Genomic DNA, 16,552 nt, shown 5'->3' with positions numbered 1-16,552 from the left:
TTCTGCACAGAAAGCTTCCTTTAAATTGCATATATACTTATCTCTGCAAATTCATTTTAACAAAACACATGATGTTCCCCTGGATATAAAAGCATAAATGAATTAGTCTTTTTTTTTTTTTTTTGGCTGCGTTGGGTCTTTGTTGCTGCGTGCAGCCTTTCTCTAGTTGCGGCGAGCGGGGGCTACTCTTCGTTGCAGTGCGCCGGCTTCTCTTTGCAGTGGTTTCTGTTGCAGAGCATGGGCTCTAGGCACACAGGCTTCAGTAGTTGCGGTGTGCAGGCTTCGGTAGTTGTGGCACATGGGCTTAGTTGCTCCGCGGCATGTAGGATCTTCCCGGACCAGGGATCGAATCCGTGTCCCCTGCATTGGCAGGCAGATTCTTAACCACTGCATCACCAGGGAAGCCCTTGAATTAGTCTTTATTACACTTTATTTTTTTAATTATAGTTAAAATTGACTTTGGTACTTGATGTGCTAACAGTTAAGTGCAGCACACCTTCCTTACATTGTTTGCTCCTTGGTGCTTTTCTTTATTTAATATTCATTTTGATGAGTTGGCACTCCTCGTGCCTTTAAAGTGTAAGCCAAATTTTCAGTTTACAAACAGATCTTTATGTTATTGGCTAACGGAAACCTCTGATTCTAAAAGGGAAAAAATGACCAAGTATCTCTAACATCCTAAAGAAACCTAAAATTTCAGTGTCTTCTCCAAATTTGTCCAATAAAGGCTGAGCTAGAAGGTACTTCTGTTTTCTGGTAAGGACAGGAGAGTCAAATCCACCACTTCTATAGTTTGTTCCAGCTCTAGAAAAGAATTTGGTGGAGGGGATTATAACTCATGGGTTAAAGAAGATTTAGACTTTTCTGTGGGATTGAATTTTTCAGGTGTATATGAAATTTATAAAGTAAATTCTGTTTCTTGCCAGAACTTTAATTTATGAGATCAGAAAAATGTTTGTTAGTTTTGGTACCATGCAAGTCATTGGCGATTTTGATAAGAGTTTTGTGTAGCAGTGGAGACAAGCCAGATTGGAGAGGGTTTAGTTGTAAGGAAGTGAAGACAGCATGTCCAGACAACATGGTGGAATGGGGTGGTGGGAATTGACAGTAGTTGTCCTATTTGAGGGTCAGGACTTGGTGATTGGTTGTGAACAAGTAAGAGAGAAGGAAGAGCCAAGGATGATTCTCAGCTCTCTGGCTTGCGCAGTTAGTGATATGAGATACTTTTTGCTGAGATGGGGTATACAAGAGGAGGGGAAGCAGTTTTGTTTGGGGAGAGGGACAGAGATAAATTTAGTTCAGACATGTTGGATTTGAGTTGCCTCTAAGATGCCCATTGGGTGATATCTAGTAGGCAGGTGGGTAGCAAGTTTTTCTATGGCTTCCACTTCCATCTCAGCTGTCTCCCATTGTAGACAGCCACTTCCCCATCGCTGATTTACCTGTCAGTACAAACACATCACTTTCCTTCTTCTAGAAATTTGTCTCTAGTTCACTTCCCTTTCTGATGCTCTTTTTTAATTGAGATATAATTGACACATAATACTAAGAAGTACATTTTTAAAGAGAGTGATTCTATGGGGAAAAATTTTTTACTTGAGAGCTGATCATTGAAAAGATAGCTTAGGGGAAGAAAGCTGTAAAGTCAATGAGGGAAAAGAAATGAAGAATGGGTAAGATTTGCTTGTGTTGTAATAAGGTATAGGAAGTGTCTCTGAACTCAGCACTGAAGATGCAGTTGAATTTAGAGTGTGGAGAGGGCAGGAGGAAGAGCATTTCAAATGTGTGTGTCGGGGGTGGGGGTGGGGGAGGGCTGCATGAAAAGATTGGAAACGAACGAGCATTGAATGAGGCAGAGTTGATGGGGCCTGTGACCTTATTGGGTTATACTTAGTAACGAAATAAGGTGGGGTAGACCAAGTGAGAGCAACATGGAAATGATAGAGGAAGATGCTGACCACGGGGTTTTGATAATATTTATAGCAGCTCTTCCAAAGAGAAACTCCTATAAGTATTTAGAAATATGGGACTGGATCTCTCATCTTTCAGTTCTGATGCTTTGGTATTGTGCCCTCCAATGATTACACCTGTAACAAACATCCCCTACCACCAGGTGGCTATAGAGTTGTGTCATGCTCCATAGCTTTCCGGTGGTTGGGACTCTAGGGGGACAAAAGTCCTTCCAAGCCACAACTTTTAAAATCTGATCATCTACTTAACGTCCCATCTACTATCTAGACAACCTTTTAGGAAAAGTTGAATTAAGATCATCACTTCTCAATATTCCCAAGCTTAGGGAATTGATTTATGTGTTAAATTCCCAAGGGAGGCACCAAAACAAATGAAATAGAAGGAGTAAATATGATTTGTATTTAGTTTCTGTGTACCTTACACTATAACATATGACTTGTTCCCAGACAACTTTCTTTATGTTTGCTATCCAACATTGAATTCTGCCAGTTAAAAATAATTTTTTTACTCCTCTCCAACAATTGACTAATTGAGATTTCCTATGGCAGAGTTATAGCTGTGAGAAGGGATTATCAACTGAATTAGAGGAAAAGAAAAGTATAGCTAGGCTCTCTAAAGCCTTCAGGAGAAGGTCAGTGGCAATTTGGATAGTACGAGTTGGCAGAATACAGATCCAGTAGTTCTGCCTTCATTATACTTTATGATATCACTCCCCGGAGAACATAAAGTTCTCAGTTTATTTTTTGGGAAAAATATGTAAATCCAAGATCATTATTTTTGACTCTTCATATTAATAAGTAGTGCCTTAAGTTTGCATTAGAACTAAAATGATTTAACCTAGTTTTTAAAAAGCAAAACACTACAACTTACATACCAAAGTATCCCATCACAAGAAAAGGATGACGTTTATTGCTCTAAATTATTCAGTTTTCACACAATTTGCTGTAAACATTTAACTAATAGAAGAGTCCAGAACTAGTAGTTGATGGTGATAACAGTGAATTTTATCTTTTTTCCTCCCACTTGAGTCCCCGGCGGTTAGAATAAAGAATGAGTGGACTAAGTTATCTGGATAATATACCCTTAAATATTAGATTAATTAACCAAAATAATTATGGAGAATTACTATGTGATGAGCACTATGCCAGGAACTGTGGGCGTTGCAGATAACTCTTAGCTAGGATCTATGACATCTCAGGTTGCTTATAATCCTATTGGTGAGATAAGATTAATTATGGAAAAACAAACAAAAAAGGAAGAATGTTACAAAAAGCCAAATCATGTGCTCTGAGCAATAAAGATTATACAGGTACAAAGGGGAGGAATCAATGAAGCCTGCATTTCAGCCTTTCAGAATCTTCAGGAAGTGAGCTTACAAACTGGGATGAATTGTACACAAATTTGCCATCATTATCTCTTCCATTTCATTAAGCAGTCTATTTGTCTTTTTTACACCTTACCCAGGCATTCACGTAAGTATCTTGTACATAAGTATCTTATATGCATAAATATTTGCTGGTTGATCGATTAAATTTTTGAGGATATTAGTAAAAGCAAGCAAAAGAGAGACATTTTGCTTTTCTGTCCAATATATAGTTACCTTGAGAAAAATCTGTATTGACCATGGATAAAGTACCTTATCATTAGATCATAGTGCCAGTCTGAAAGTAAAGCTTATAGATCTGCTTCTTAAAGAGTGCAGTGCCCAGTAGCTCACCCTCACGACACTGAAGAATGAAGGTAAAAATGTGAATGCTTGTTGGACTCTGAAAACAATTTTGGTTCACTGGTCTGCATCAATTAGTCATAACATAGAATATCAAGATTTTAATAATGCCAGTAGTTAACTTTTCAGCAGAAATGTTTCTCTAATGCTTCATATATCCAAAAATTGAAGCAAATATTTAAATAGTGTGAGTTTGGTCTCCTTTTAGGAGCAGTATTTAAGTAGTATCTATCTTATGCTTAAGAAAAGCAGGATTTCTTTTTTTTAATCTTCATATCTTTATATTAAGGAACTTTTGTTTGTTTAGACATGCTCCTCTTCCACAAAAACAAGAGGCATTGAATGATATTGTTGCAATTAATGCTAGGCACGTACATAATTTTACTGGGACATGGTTAGACAATAATGACACATCATTATAGATAGGGATAGAATGGCTACCACTGATGAAATATTGATAAAAACCTTGACTAAATTTCTTTTAGGTGAATTATCTCTACTACAGCATTGCATTTTGATGAGTATACATACTGGAAGTAATATTATAATTTAGCATTAAGGCTGTTGCAATCATACTTACATATAAAATAATTACTCTAGGAAACTGCAAGTGCTTTTCAAAATTGTGGAATAATGAACACATATTTTTCTACATGATGAACTAAATGGGATGACAACTTCATAAATGAATAGTCTTCTAAAGAAAATGTGAACTATTAGAACACATAATTAATAAACAGTTTGTCACATGTTATTTTCCACCTTTTTGCATTCATATCCATCAAATAGTCTGCACATTGAAGACAGTATCTATATTCTAACAGGTTAACCAACAGTTTGGAAATAAGTCTCCTTTGTTGGAAAAATAGAAACAAGTGTGAATTCATATTTTTCTCTTCAATTTGCCATTATTCTAGAATTTTAGGCAGGAAAATACGTTCTTTATCATTCATAGATAAGCGTCATTGTACACTTTAAATTTGGGAGTGCACTTTTTCTCTACTCTTAAATTAGGTATTGCTTACTTTTAAATTGTTTTCTTCCTCTTCATTTTTAAAAACCTTTCACCAACAAAGGCCTAGAATATCACCAGTAGTTCTCATTTTGCTGAGAAAGTTCTCGTATTTGATTCCATTCTCTTTCAGGTGTGTAAGAAAAGTCCTAAACCTCAACTTTGGTAATGAACCTTCCTTATTCAGGGAGGGCAGGCAAGAAGGAAATGGAACATTTTATACCTCCTGTATTGATAAAATCTTTAAAGTTTAAAAGAACCAAGCATTTGAGGGAATGTGAATCAAATAGATTTCTTATGCATTACTGGCAGAAGTATACACTGTACAACTACTAGGGGGAAAAAGTTGGCATTATCTCCTAAAAGTGAATATTCACAATGTGTATACAATGTACTGTTTTATTTTTTCATTGATTAATCGATTTTGTCAATGGAGCCGTGTTGATGAGATGATAATGGTGATTCACATAGCAATGGTTAGAGTTAATCCAGTCCTGTGCACTTAAGGCCAGACCGTTTTTCAAATTCCAGGATGGCTGAGCACCCAAGGGGGCATCATTTGGTAAGGCAGCATAATAGGCTAGGGCAAAACTAGAAGGGGTATAGAAAAAGGCTTTTTTTAAATAGGAACACTCTACATTTAGAGTAGTGCTTGGTTCATAGAATTTTATCAATGACTTCATGAAACAAATAATGAAAAAGAAGTAATAATGATTATTTGCCAATGGCTGCTTGAGGTGACAAATTTTTAGTCATAACCAGGAGAAAAAATGGGAGGCACATCAAATGGATAGTTTTCTGTTTTGTACATTTGGGAGAATGTGAGTTCCTTCCAGATACACAGGAAAAATGTGTCTTTGTCTTTTACATAATTTCAGAGTAGTGATCTACAAATTCTCATCAAGAAACTTTAAGCAATTTTAAATAGTCATATTCAACATTTAAGCCAACATAAACAATTAGGTATAAAGCAACTTGGCTTTTGTAAGGGAAAATTATAAGACAAGTAGAAAAATATGGAATTATTAACAAAAAAAAATCTAAAAATGTTTAACTAACTTCCTCACAAATGTAATTTGAAAAAGAAAAAGAGAATTGCCATTGGTTACATGGGAGGCGTTTAGTTGTGACAATAGCTATTATTGATTGAACATCTACTAATGTCACCTACTGGACTGGACTCTACAAGTTATTTCTTCTAACTCTCGCAACAGTCACATATGAGGAAACATAGGCCAAGAGGGCTTTAATGAGTTTCCAAGGTTCCATAGCTAGTGAGTGTCAGAGCCTGGATTCTGAACCCAGACCTGCCTGATTCTAAACTCACAATTCCTTCACCTGAAGCTGACCCATGTGTGCGGTAGCCATGCCGAGGGAATGAAGCAATGGATCCTGAGATGTTTCAGGTCTCCCATCCACACCCTCCTTCAAGCTGGTTCTTCGGCACAAAACACAGCATCCCAACCCTAGCTCCACTGTCAACAGCACTGGCAAGTGACCCACTGGGCTCCTCCTTGACCAACTGGGCATCGAGCAGTGCCAAAGCAAATCCCTCCACAAAGCTGGGAGAGTCATGCTGTGGGCTACTCCTGCATGCAGGTGGGTACATATCTCCTGAGTCCTGGGACCCTGCCTAAGAAAAGTGAGGAGGTGGAGAAACAAATCAAGCAGCTCAGTATCTGCTACTACTAGATAAAAGTGACTATGTTTGAATCAGCTTAATAGCAGGTACTCAATAAATGTTATCACCGTTATTGCTTATTATCATCATAATTGCTAGCTGTGTAGCTCTTAGCAATTCACATTAACCCTCTTAGACTCAGTGTCCTAGTCCATAAAATAAGCTTGACACTACTGGAATGATCTAAGATTGTCATGGTGATTATATTACAAGATAAATTCATTTATATTCACTGGCAAATTGCTCATTAAGTGTTAGGATAGGAGAGATAAGTTGTTTTCTCCTTTTGATGTGACAAAAATAGATTATAATTGTCTTACAGATTTTGGCTCTTGTGTATTTTATTTGCCCCACATTCTTACCAGCTTTCTGACAAACTAACCTTCCCCTGCCTCTTCATTCCCTGTAGATAGTTTAACAGTCTATTTAAATCTAGTGCTGACAGAATTTCTTTCCCAATTATTTCTTGTAATTTAGATCTACGCTCAAGACCCATTCCTAGCCCCTTCTTTCCTTCATAATACCTTTGAATACTCAAGTCCCCCTTGAACCTCTCCCTCTATCACACAGTTTGGCAATAACTAGTTTCCCATTTTTTGTACTCATTTATGTCGGTAACTTATTGGCTAAGTTGTAAACTCTTTGAAAGCAAAGACCCTATCTTCTCATACATCTTAGTACTTACTGCAGCACCTAGCCCCTTGCCTTGCATAAAGTAGAAGCTCAATAAATAATTACTGATGGAAAAATTCATGTAAGTTACCTATGAAGTCATTCATTAATTCTTATAACCAGGACTTGAAGACAAGATCTAGAAAGTTGAATACCCTAGTTTTAGTACCATACAAAACATGGCACTGTTTTATGTGGCAAATAAAACATAGACTGAAAACTCATTTAAAATCAAGAAAAGATTAGTTTGTGAGAGATGAATTCACGATAAGTTATTTAAGTGAAAATAATTATTTTGAAGTAAGACCTCACACATTTTTTGTGTTAACATTGTGGATGGTAAACTTGCCTTCCCAGGAAATGTCTTTAGGGCCTTCAGCCAGAAAGGACGTTGGGCTCATAGGTCTAACCTCAGGTCATAGCTATGTTCTGACAATTAGGCCAACATTGTAATATAGTATACACAACTTGCAGCTTATTATTATTTTCAGACAATTGAGATGAAATATATCAGTGAAAAATATATATCGCACTAAATAAATCCTTGTTGATTGAAATACAAAATGAAATAAAAACTATGACACATTTTTTCTGACAATTGATAAGGAATAGACTTTTTATACAGTATATATTTTTTAATTTCTTTCTTTCAACTATCTTTCAAACTATCATCTTTATTGCCACCATTGAACCAAAGATAAAAGAAGTTTGAACATCAAGTATGTGAGTGATATGAAATGAAAGTAGAAAATGGGCCATGTGCCTCTATGTAAATTTCCTTGTCTTGAGGTTCCAAAAATTGGCCTCTTTTTTAAAAATGAAAGTAAATATCTTCTTTCTTAGACATATGGCAAGATATTTATATGATCTAACTTTGTGAATTAATGTGTTATAATGATACAGAATTTTATTTTTCCCCTTATTATTTTAATGTAGAACAAATGCTATTTGAACACTCCCCTATTCCTCCTCAGCCATATACACACATATTACACTGATTACAGGATGTGGGAAGACAGTCTTTTAAATAGATTTTTAAAACAATTTCTTAAAATAATGTAGTCTAGGGGCTTGTCTTGGAAGTCCGTGTGGGTGGGTGAGAATCTGTCAACATAATGTCTGTTCTCAGTATTTTTCCTAAGGGCAACATGCTATTTTGTTTCCCATGTGATTATTTTTGTGTTTTATTTTCCTGTTTGTGTACTTTAATTTCATTTAGGAAATTAATGGAATGAGGAATGGCAAAGTATGATTGTTTAGATTCTCTCATAATATAGAATGATTTTTGTGATAAAGATTATGAATATGAATTCTCTTTGATAAACATCTACTTATAGTTGAGTGAAGTATTATTTAGTATAGAATGTAGTATTCAAAAGAAAAAGCAATTTATCTAGGAAATGCTTCTTCCCTTGTTGCATTTACCCTCTTGTTGGCTTGATGTATCTGTTTTGCCTATTTGTCCTTTATTACTGTCAAGACAACAAATTTCTATCCGGAGCAGATGGTGTAACTGCCATTGTTCAAGTGCTTAAAATTCATTCTGCTGCAGGGAATTTTTATCATTAAACCTCTAATTTGGCAATATTAATAAATTGAATCTATGGACTGTTCTGTCTGGGATGTCTGAACCTTTGTTACATATCTGAAGAGAAAAATACATATTTATATGTATGAAAATGAAAATTGTATCAAAAAACTTGTTTATTTCTTAACAAATGAATGTAAAGATTTTTTTCATTAAGTTAGTATATAGTATGATGGGTAAATGCTATAAAATTTTAGTCATTTTTGGTATATAAATTTATTGTGGACTTTACTTGTTTCCTTTATTAATGTCTCCATGTTTTATCCCAAAAGAAATTTTAGATCATGATGTGTCTTGATATAGTTGAATAGAGTGTTTAAATTTAAATCTATTTTTAAACTTCAAATTTAGGCCTTTTTGTCCATAGCTCCTCACAGCACCCTGCCCGACCTACCCCACATGAAATCATGAGATTTCATATTTTACCATCAGGAAAATAAAGAGAATGCCATTTTCCCCACTCTTAGCCACATTTTCAATATTGGAATGATTAAAACTGGACCAGCAGAAGTTTTGCACTTAACTTTATCCTTACAACTTTAAGGCAACAAATGAATATTTTGTGGAAATATTCATAATAACTTGTAAACAAATAACATATACGTATTCAGTAAATAGAATTCCACAATATTCATGATTTTTCAGTGATTACTACTTTAGAAATAATTCCACTCAGTGTAATAAGGTAAACTATAAACAGTATCCCATAGTTGGACGATTATACAATCATTGGTGAATGAGTCTAATTGAACATATGTTGAGCAAGTCAACTGCTGTTAGGGAGATCATACATTCGTTTGTCCAGAATAGTCACAGTTTACACTTATCAAGCAAATATGAATACTTTCTTTGACTCTCAAGAGTGTACCAATTTGGATTCTAAGTTACATGTTTATTCGATCTCTTCTGTACCCATACAAACCTAAGAGTTACATGCTGACATATGTGAAAGAAGTATAAGCAAATGTCCATTACCCAGAGGAGCATGCAAACTTATTAATGACAAAAGAAATACATGTGAAATAATTGCAAAATAATCCATAATTCTTTGTATTAAAATTCTAAATATGTGGTACAGGCAATAAGCAGTGTTGGAATTCAGAGAGATAAATGGATGTGGACTAGAGCTGTTAAGCCTAGTTTAAGCTACTGCTCTGCTAAAGGGCCTTGCAGGCATGAGGTCACATGGACAAATTTCTAGGGATGGATATGATTATAGTTCACTGCTGATCAATCAACAGTGGAAATGACTGAATACAAAGAAGGGTATGGTAGAGAGAATAATCACTAAGGACTTGGAAATTCTGGTTTCTCATCCTGGTTCTGCCACTGGTCAACTTTATGTCATTGAGTAAATTACTTCTTCCCTTTGGCTTTATTTCCTTCATCTGTAAAAAGAGGGCATGAACTGGATGCATCCATTCATCGGTTATTTATTGTGAGATTACTTTGTGCAAGGTACTCTACTAAGGGCTATGTAAAGGATCTCTAAAGTTCGTTTCCTGCTCTAACTTCTACAGAAATGTCACTTCCATCACCAATGTTTCCAGGGACATAGTTGTAATTGGTTTGGGATCATGTGCTTCTCTGTCACAAAAAAAGAACATTTCTTGCAGGTAAGTTAACCCAAACCAGCAAATATTTGTTGTGTTGACTTGAAACTTTTCCTAGCAAGTGTCCTTTATTTCCTAACTGGATTAAGACTGTATTTTCATTCCTTCTGATAATGATGCAACCCTAGAATGGTGGGAGACTCTTTCAGGAGAAGCTGGCATTGCGTATTTTCAGACTGTGAAAACTACCATTATGCTACAGGTAACCAAGGCTTCAGACAGCTCAGCTGGAAAGCCTGGATACCATGCACTGGTCTCCTTTGTCACTTCTCACAACTGAGGCCTGTTACCCATTCTGATATCATAAAGCTTGCTCTTGTTCCCAGTTCTAATCACCTAAAAGGAGAGATCATGCTCTCTGGAGTAAAGTTGTAGCACCTGCACAAGGAACTGTACCACCTCAAAGAAGCTGAGATTTCTTCTGTGAATCTAGCTGGTTCAAGGCTGTAGGCCCACTTGCCTTGGCGGTTTTTCCTATCGCAGAGAGTGGAGAAAGCGGCCCAAACCATCAGAATGGATTATACATCACTTTTGATAATGCACATGGATCCTCCACTCCATTAACTGGAGAAGTTGGAGGTAGATCTAGTCTAAAAAGAATCTGAGGAACAAGAGAAAAAATTTAGTGGTCTAATATTTATTCTGTCCTTTAAAATTGTGGTGTAATATCCACAAATAATTCTGAGCCTTCTTAATATAGTAGATATGAAATACAAGATCAAATATTAACAACTTTTAAGTTGCTACTTAGTTCATTTACATTTGGTGCATCATTAAACAGAGACAGATTTTTTTTTTTGGTAGAAATGCCAGGATGTATTTAAAACCAGCTGCAAGTTCACCTGTCTGCTGTCAGTGTTGTTAGTGGTGGTCATGGTCATAGTGGGAGGGGATGAGAGGGAGAGAAGTCAAGATTTTATAAAGAATAGTTGAATGAAAAACAGAAGAAATAGGAGCTATAATAGATGTTTTATCATAAATGATTGCTGCAATGAAAGCAAATTATGAAATTTAGAACTGAGGGTATTAATTTTCTCCGTATTATAACTTTGCTTAGGATGGTGTAAACATTGCTATAAGGGGTTTCCCCTTACTTTTTGCACGGTTAGGCATGAAACGGAAAATTGAAGTCCTTTTAGGAAAATATTCCAAGTGAATTCCAAGTACTAAGAAATCTCTACTAACCTTACAGGTAGTCCCATTGAAATTTTAAACTTTCAGTGCATTTTTTTCAGAAATACATACTCCTGTACATTTAAATCTGTAAATGTACTAAAGCAACTACATAAAGCATTAAATCAGAGATATGAACAGCTGAAAACTGATAGGAGCTGAAAATAGAGTTGTAAGTAAATCACTGAGAATCTGTCTTTTCAAATATACTGCTCGTGAATTTTAAATCAATCTGTTTTATTCTGCCACTCATAGTAGACTATTCTACCCCTTGATTTACAAAACACTTAAACTTCAAATACTTTTGACTAAAAGGGGGGAAGTGGAAAGAGGAAAAATAAAAGACATATGGAATCACTTGACAATGTGCTGAAATATTAATCCACAGGCATCTCTAACTAAGTGTATTTTAAAATTAAGGCCAAATTCAAAAGTAGATTATTTCTTTTGAAAATGGCCTCAATTATTTCAGGGTGTAGAAGTAAAAACAATTTAAACCTCTACTCATTTTCTGTGTGTGTGTGTGTGTGTGTGTGTGTGTGTGTGTGTGTGTGTGTGTGTGTGTTTAATCATTGTTCTGGCAAAATAAGAGCATGATCCAAATTTTATGCCTCATTCCCAAACTTCTGGAGATTGGTGACACCTTACAGAGCTGTTGGAAGGTGTAAGACAAGAGAAGGAAAATGAAGATGTTAACTCACACTGAGATCTGGAGGGGTAACCAGCCGTAGACAACCCAAAAAGCTGAGAACCTGAGCAAGACAAACTTGTTTTTAAAAAGACAGTGTAATTGCAATTGAAGAAAGCCAGGACTGGCTAAGGCAGAGCAAGTGTAAGAACAAAAAGAAAGGAATTTGACTTGAGACCAACAGGATGATGGGTACTTTCTTCCTCATGCCATACGAAACATTTCTAGGATAGAAAGCATCATAAGAAGATCGATCTGCACCCATGGTGTTTTAGAGCAACTGACTGGGCTCTATAACAAAGTCATAGATTATTTTGTCTTTTTAATGTAGAAGGAAATAACTGATTAAATGGAATGTTTCACTGATTTTTCCAAACAAGCCTACTTATAGAATTTCAGAAATGGGGAGTGCCTTCTCAGATGGGCTCACGTGAACCTACTCATTTCCTGACCATGTACTGAGAACTAGTTGAGAGGCAGCAGCAAAATAGCCTGACAGTTCAATACAATAAACAAATTCATAATTTAAGGACAAAGTCTATCAGTTTTAATACCTTCAAATAGGGATTTAATGGCATCTGTCACTATCCATTATTGAAATGTAGAGGCATGAGATGTTATATTCCCTGGGCCTGTAGGTTAGGAAATACATAGATCAAATATGTTGTAAATGGAATTCTTGTACAACTTTAAAAGTGATCATTTGTGATATGTTTTGGGCCATTATGTAATACTATGTCATTACATTATATAATAATGTGTCAACTGTTTCAATAATATTCTAAGAGAAGAATTAATATCCTTACTGATCTTTAATATTTTGGGTTTTGCTTTTGCTTGAGCAGCTCCATAAATGAACATTCATTTTGTACATTATTTCTATTGTGAAAAGAAAAATAAATGGCTTTTCTTGTTACAAAAAATAGCTCTATGAATATTCTGATCAAACTTTTATTAATTTCTATTGTGATAAACAATGTGACATAAACATCTAAAAGCCATTTCCTGATGATTAAATTGTACATATTGTTAAATTCCATTTACAAATTATGTGAGGAATTTGTTTTTTAAGGAAAACATGATCAGAGCATGGACATATCTGTTAGGGCAGTCCCACCCAGCCTTTTTCAGAAGGTTGTATTCTGCCATAGTATAAAGAATCCTGATTTGTTCAAGAAATATTTCCAATCTAAAATCTTGGAGGCAGGTGCTCACTTGTCCTCCTCCATGCTTCGAAAATACAGGGAGGAGGCCAGAGTGGCAACTGTCACCATGATTGATTTCGTTGGGATAGAAGATTGGCCAGCTGATTGTAATCAATGGATTGAGAATTCTCTCAGAACAGTGAAACCGTTAAAACTCCTCAAGGTAGAACAAAGCAGTAATGTTTCAAAATTTAAGTATTTTGAAATGCAAGATACTTTTCTCATATCATCTACTCTTCTAAACAACACAATGTTTAAGCCATGTATTGTTCACAGATTATAATGTTGTAATGGTAAAATGTACACCCAATGACAAAAATAGTGATAAATGACTGAGATTATTTTAATTTTATATTGAGCTTTGTATAATGCTACTTGGAAAAATTTTTGTAGAATTATTAGTAAATGTAAGAAGATTCATATATGATCAAATATTTTACAATCTTCCTGCCCTTAAGTTTGAAGTGTATTACAGGTTAAGCTCAAGCCAGGAAGTAAGGTTGTTTTATAGAACTCCATGATTCTCAAAACTGAAATTTGAAGTGAACGTGGTATATCATAATAGTGCAATTAAAATATAAATTTATCATTCATTTTTTATTCAACAAATACTTATATAACCCTTAATATGCGCAAGGTATTTTCCATGCATATTCTATTCTTTTTTTTTTTTTTTTTTTTTTTGTGGTACGCGGGCCTCTCACTGCTGCGGCCCCTCCCGCTGCAGAGCACAGGCTCTGGACGCGCAGGCTCAGCGGCCACGGCCCCCGGGCCCAGCCGCTCCGCGGCACGTGGGATCCTCCCGGACCGGGGCACAAACCCGCATCCCCTGCATCGGCAGGCGGACTCCCAACCACTGCGCCACCAGGGAAGCCCCTCTATTCTTAATGGTAACAATCTTAGCAACCTAGTAATGCAGGTAGTATTATCTTCAATTGATTGTTGATAATACATCCCTGAACCATGGAATGTAGCATTGGATGTCATCACTCTCTACGTTTCTGCTTAAATATATTTTACTCTCACTTTGAATGAAAAGGTGAAACATAAATATCATTAGGAGTGATTACTGAGTAGGAACAATCAAGGGACGCTTCCTACATGGCATGGACCTCTGGCTAGAGGGAAGTACATAGATGGTCCATTAGCAAGTGGAACATTAAAGACTTTGTCAATAACATCTTATCTTTTGCAAGACCACAGGTAGAATTGTATCCACATATTGATCTTATGAGACTCCAATCTCATTCTTCACAGAAGGTGAGTGTCACAGAGTGTTCCCAGGCTATGCCATGTCACAGTGAAGTTTGAGAGCAAATGTTTAACAGCTGCAGTTTTGGTAACAAATTATGCACATTTTAAAAATTATTGAAACTTATTTGAATTTGATATTCAGTGCAGTCAAACAAACATCTTTTGAAGACTTAATAGATACCAGACCCTATACTAAATACAATGAAAACAAAAGCATATTCTGTGCATTCAAGTAGTTTACAGCCTGGCAGTAGAGAGCTCTCAACCCCTTTCAAAAGTAGGACTCTTCAAAGAAAGAAAAAAAAAAGTAGAACGCTTCTACCTTATGCATTTGAGTTACACCACCTATTATTATATTGTGCTTTCTGTTTCTCCTTGTTTCTTAAACTCAAAGGATTAAGTGTTCATTGGTAGTAGATTTTCTGCTTAAGTGCTACCTAACTACATTGGCATATAAAATTCACAAATAGACTCAGATAATTTTTCCTAACATAAAACTGTTTTCTGCTTTTGCTGAGTCCTTATATTTAAGAACATGAAATCAGGGCCCTTATACTCTGTTGGAACCTCTTCTGATATGGAGACTTTGGTTAGTATAGTCTCATTTAAAGATGAAGAATGGGGGAGTTCCTGGTTTGCCTAGTGGTTAGGATTCTGCGTTTTCACTGCCGTGGCCCAGGTTCAATTCCTGGTCAGGGAACTGAGATCCCTCGAGGTGTGGCCAAATAATTAAACCTGGTTTCACATAAAGATTTTTAAATAAATAAATAAAGGTGAAGAACCAATTCTGAAATATTGAGAATTGGTGAATATTTGAGAGTGAAATAGAGAGTGATTTTCTGACTAGCTCTTATATTGAAGGGTTTTTTTTCCTAATTGATTAGCTTTTGAAATTAACAAAAAATTCTTGTTATTCCAAACTTGGTTAGATGCAAGTGGTTATCCATATAAGATCAACAAGGGAAAACTTAATTTTCTTTCAATAATTACTTTCAACTTTCAATAAAGTTCAAATTGCTCTCAAGAACAAAGTATAACTATTTCCCAGTAGATGATAATTTAAACAGGTCATTAAAAAAGAATATTATCCCATTCCATCAGGATGTAGACTTCATTCAGGCAGTGATAAAATAAACTGCATTAATATTTATACAATTTTGGAAATATCAAGTCTACATTTTCATAGCTTAGATCTTATTACTGTACCTTACATGAAAAAAAGATACAATTCAAGTGAAGAATTTTAACTGATTTTTTTCATTAATACTATGTGATATCTATATCAAAACTTTTTAAAAACCTGAGCAAATGTCTTACTTTGAAACTACCATGGGAATATACAAGTTAGTATTTTATATATAACGTGGTAGATGCCATTCAGAGTAATAAATAGGACATTTTTTTTGCATTTTTTTGTATGTATTTACTTATGTTTTAATGGTTGTTTCTTGGGTTTTGCTTTGTTTGTGGGATTACTATACCAAAATGATAACATTTTTTTCTAGGTTCCAAGTTTACTTAGAAAAGTGTATGATGTTGTAATTTAGGGTATTGAACCATATTAGTTTTATGCAAATTAGTATTTTCTTTTTTTAGAAACACAATTCCAACCACCTTAACTAAATATGGCAAATTCAGTGGCTCATATATCCAAACTAAAATAAGGTAAGGAGTAGTACAGGACTTGGAATTGATGGCATCCTGGAATTTGAAAAGTGTCACAACCACCTCCTTACCCCATTGTTTTACTGCTTATTTCAGCTCTTGTGCATGTGCTATCCTCATTCTCTTAGACCGTTCTATGTGTCAGGAAATGTGACTATTATCATCTTTAAAGAGCCATCCTTACAGATGATCATCCAGGAGAATTGAGAATGCTTTCCCTTAATTTCCACCTTGGAATAATTGAGAAGGACTATAATTGACTTATGTGGATCAAATCATGGTCCCTAGGATAATTAGAGTGACC

At 35.4% G+C, this 16,552-nt stretch overlaps 1 protein-coding gene, 1 non-coding gene and 1 pseudogene across 2 annotated transcripts in view; all 3 read left to right on the top strand.

Moving 5' to 3' along the window:
• Positions 1-16,552, top strand: part of HTR2C (5-hydroxytryptamine receptor 2C) — a 258,300-nt gene that overhangs the window by 39,069 nt on the left and 202,679 nt on the right. The gene's annotated exons all lie outside the window — the stretch shown is intronic.
• Positions 6,095-16,552, top strand: part of LOC132594446 (ferritin light chain pseudogene) — a 36,280-nt pseudogene continuing 25,822 nt past the window's right edge.
• LOC115841677 (small nucleolar RNA SNORA35) lies at positions 6,192-6,320 on the top strand. Its single transcript, XR_004034917.1, has one exon. It is a non-coding gene; the product is annotated as a small nucleolar RNA SNORA35 (small nucleolar RNA).

The sequence above is a fragment of the Globicephala melas genome, chromosome X (genome assembly GCF_963455315.2).
Source record: "Globicephala melas chromosome X, mGloMel1.2, whole genome shotgun sequence".
NCBI classification, from domain to species: Eukaryota; Metazoa; Chordata; class Mammalia; order Artiodactyla; family Delphinidae; genus Globicephala; species Globicephala melas.
The sequence above is the reverse complement of the archived record's forward strand: the minus strand, read 5'-3'. Positions and strand labels throughout refer to the sequence as shown.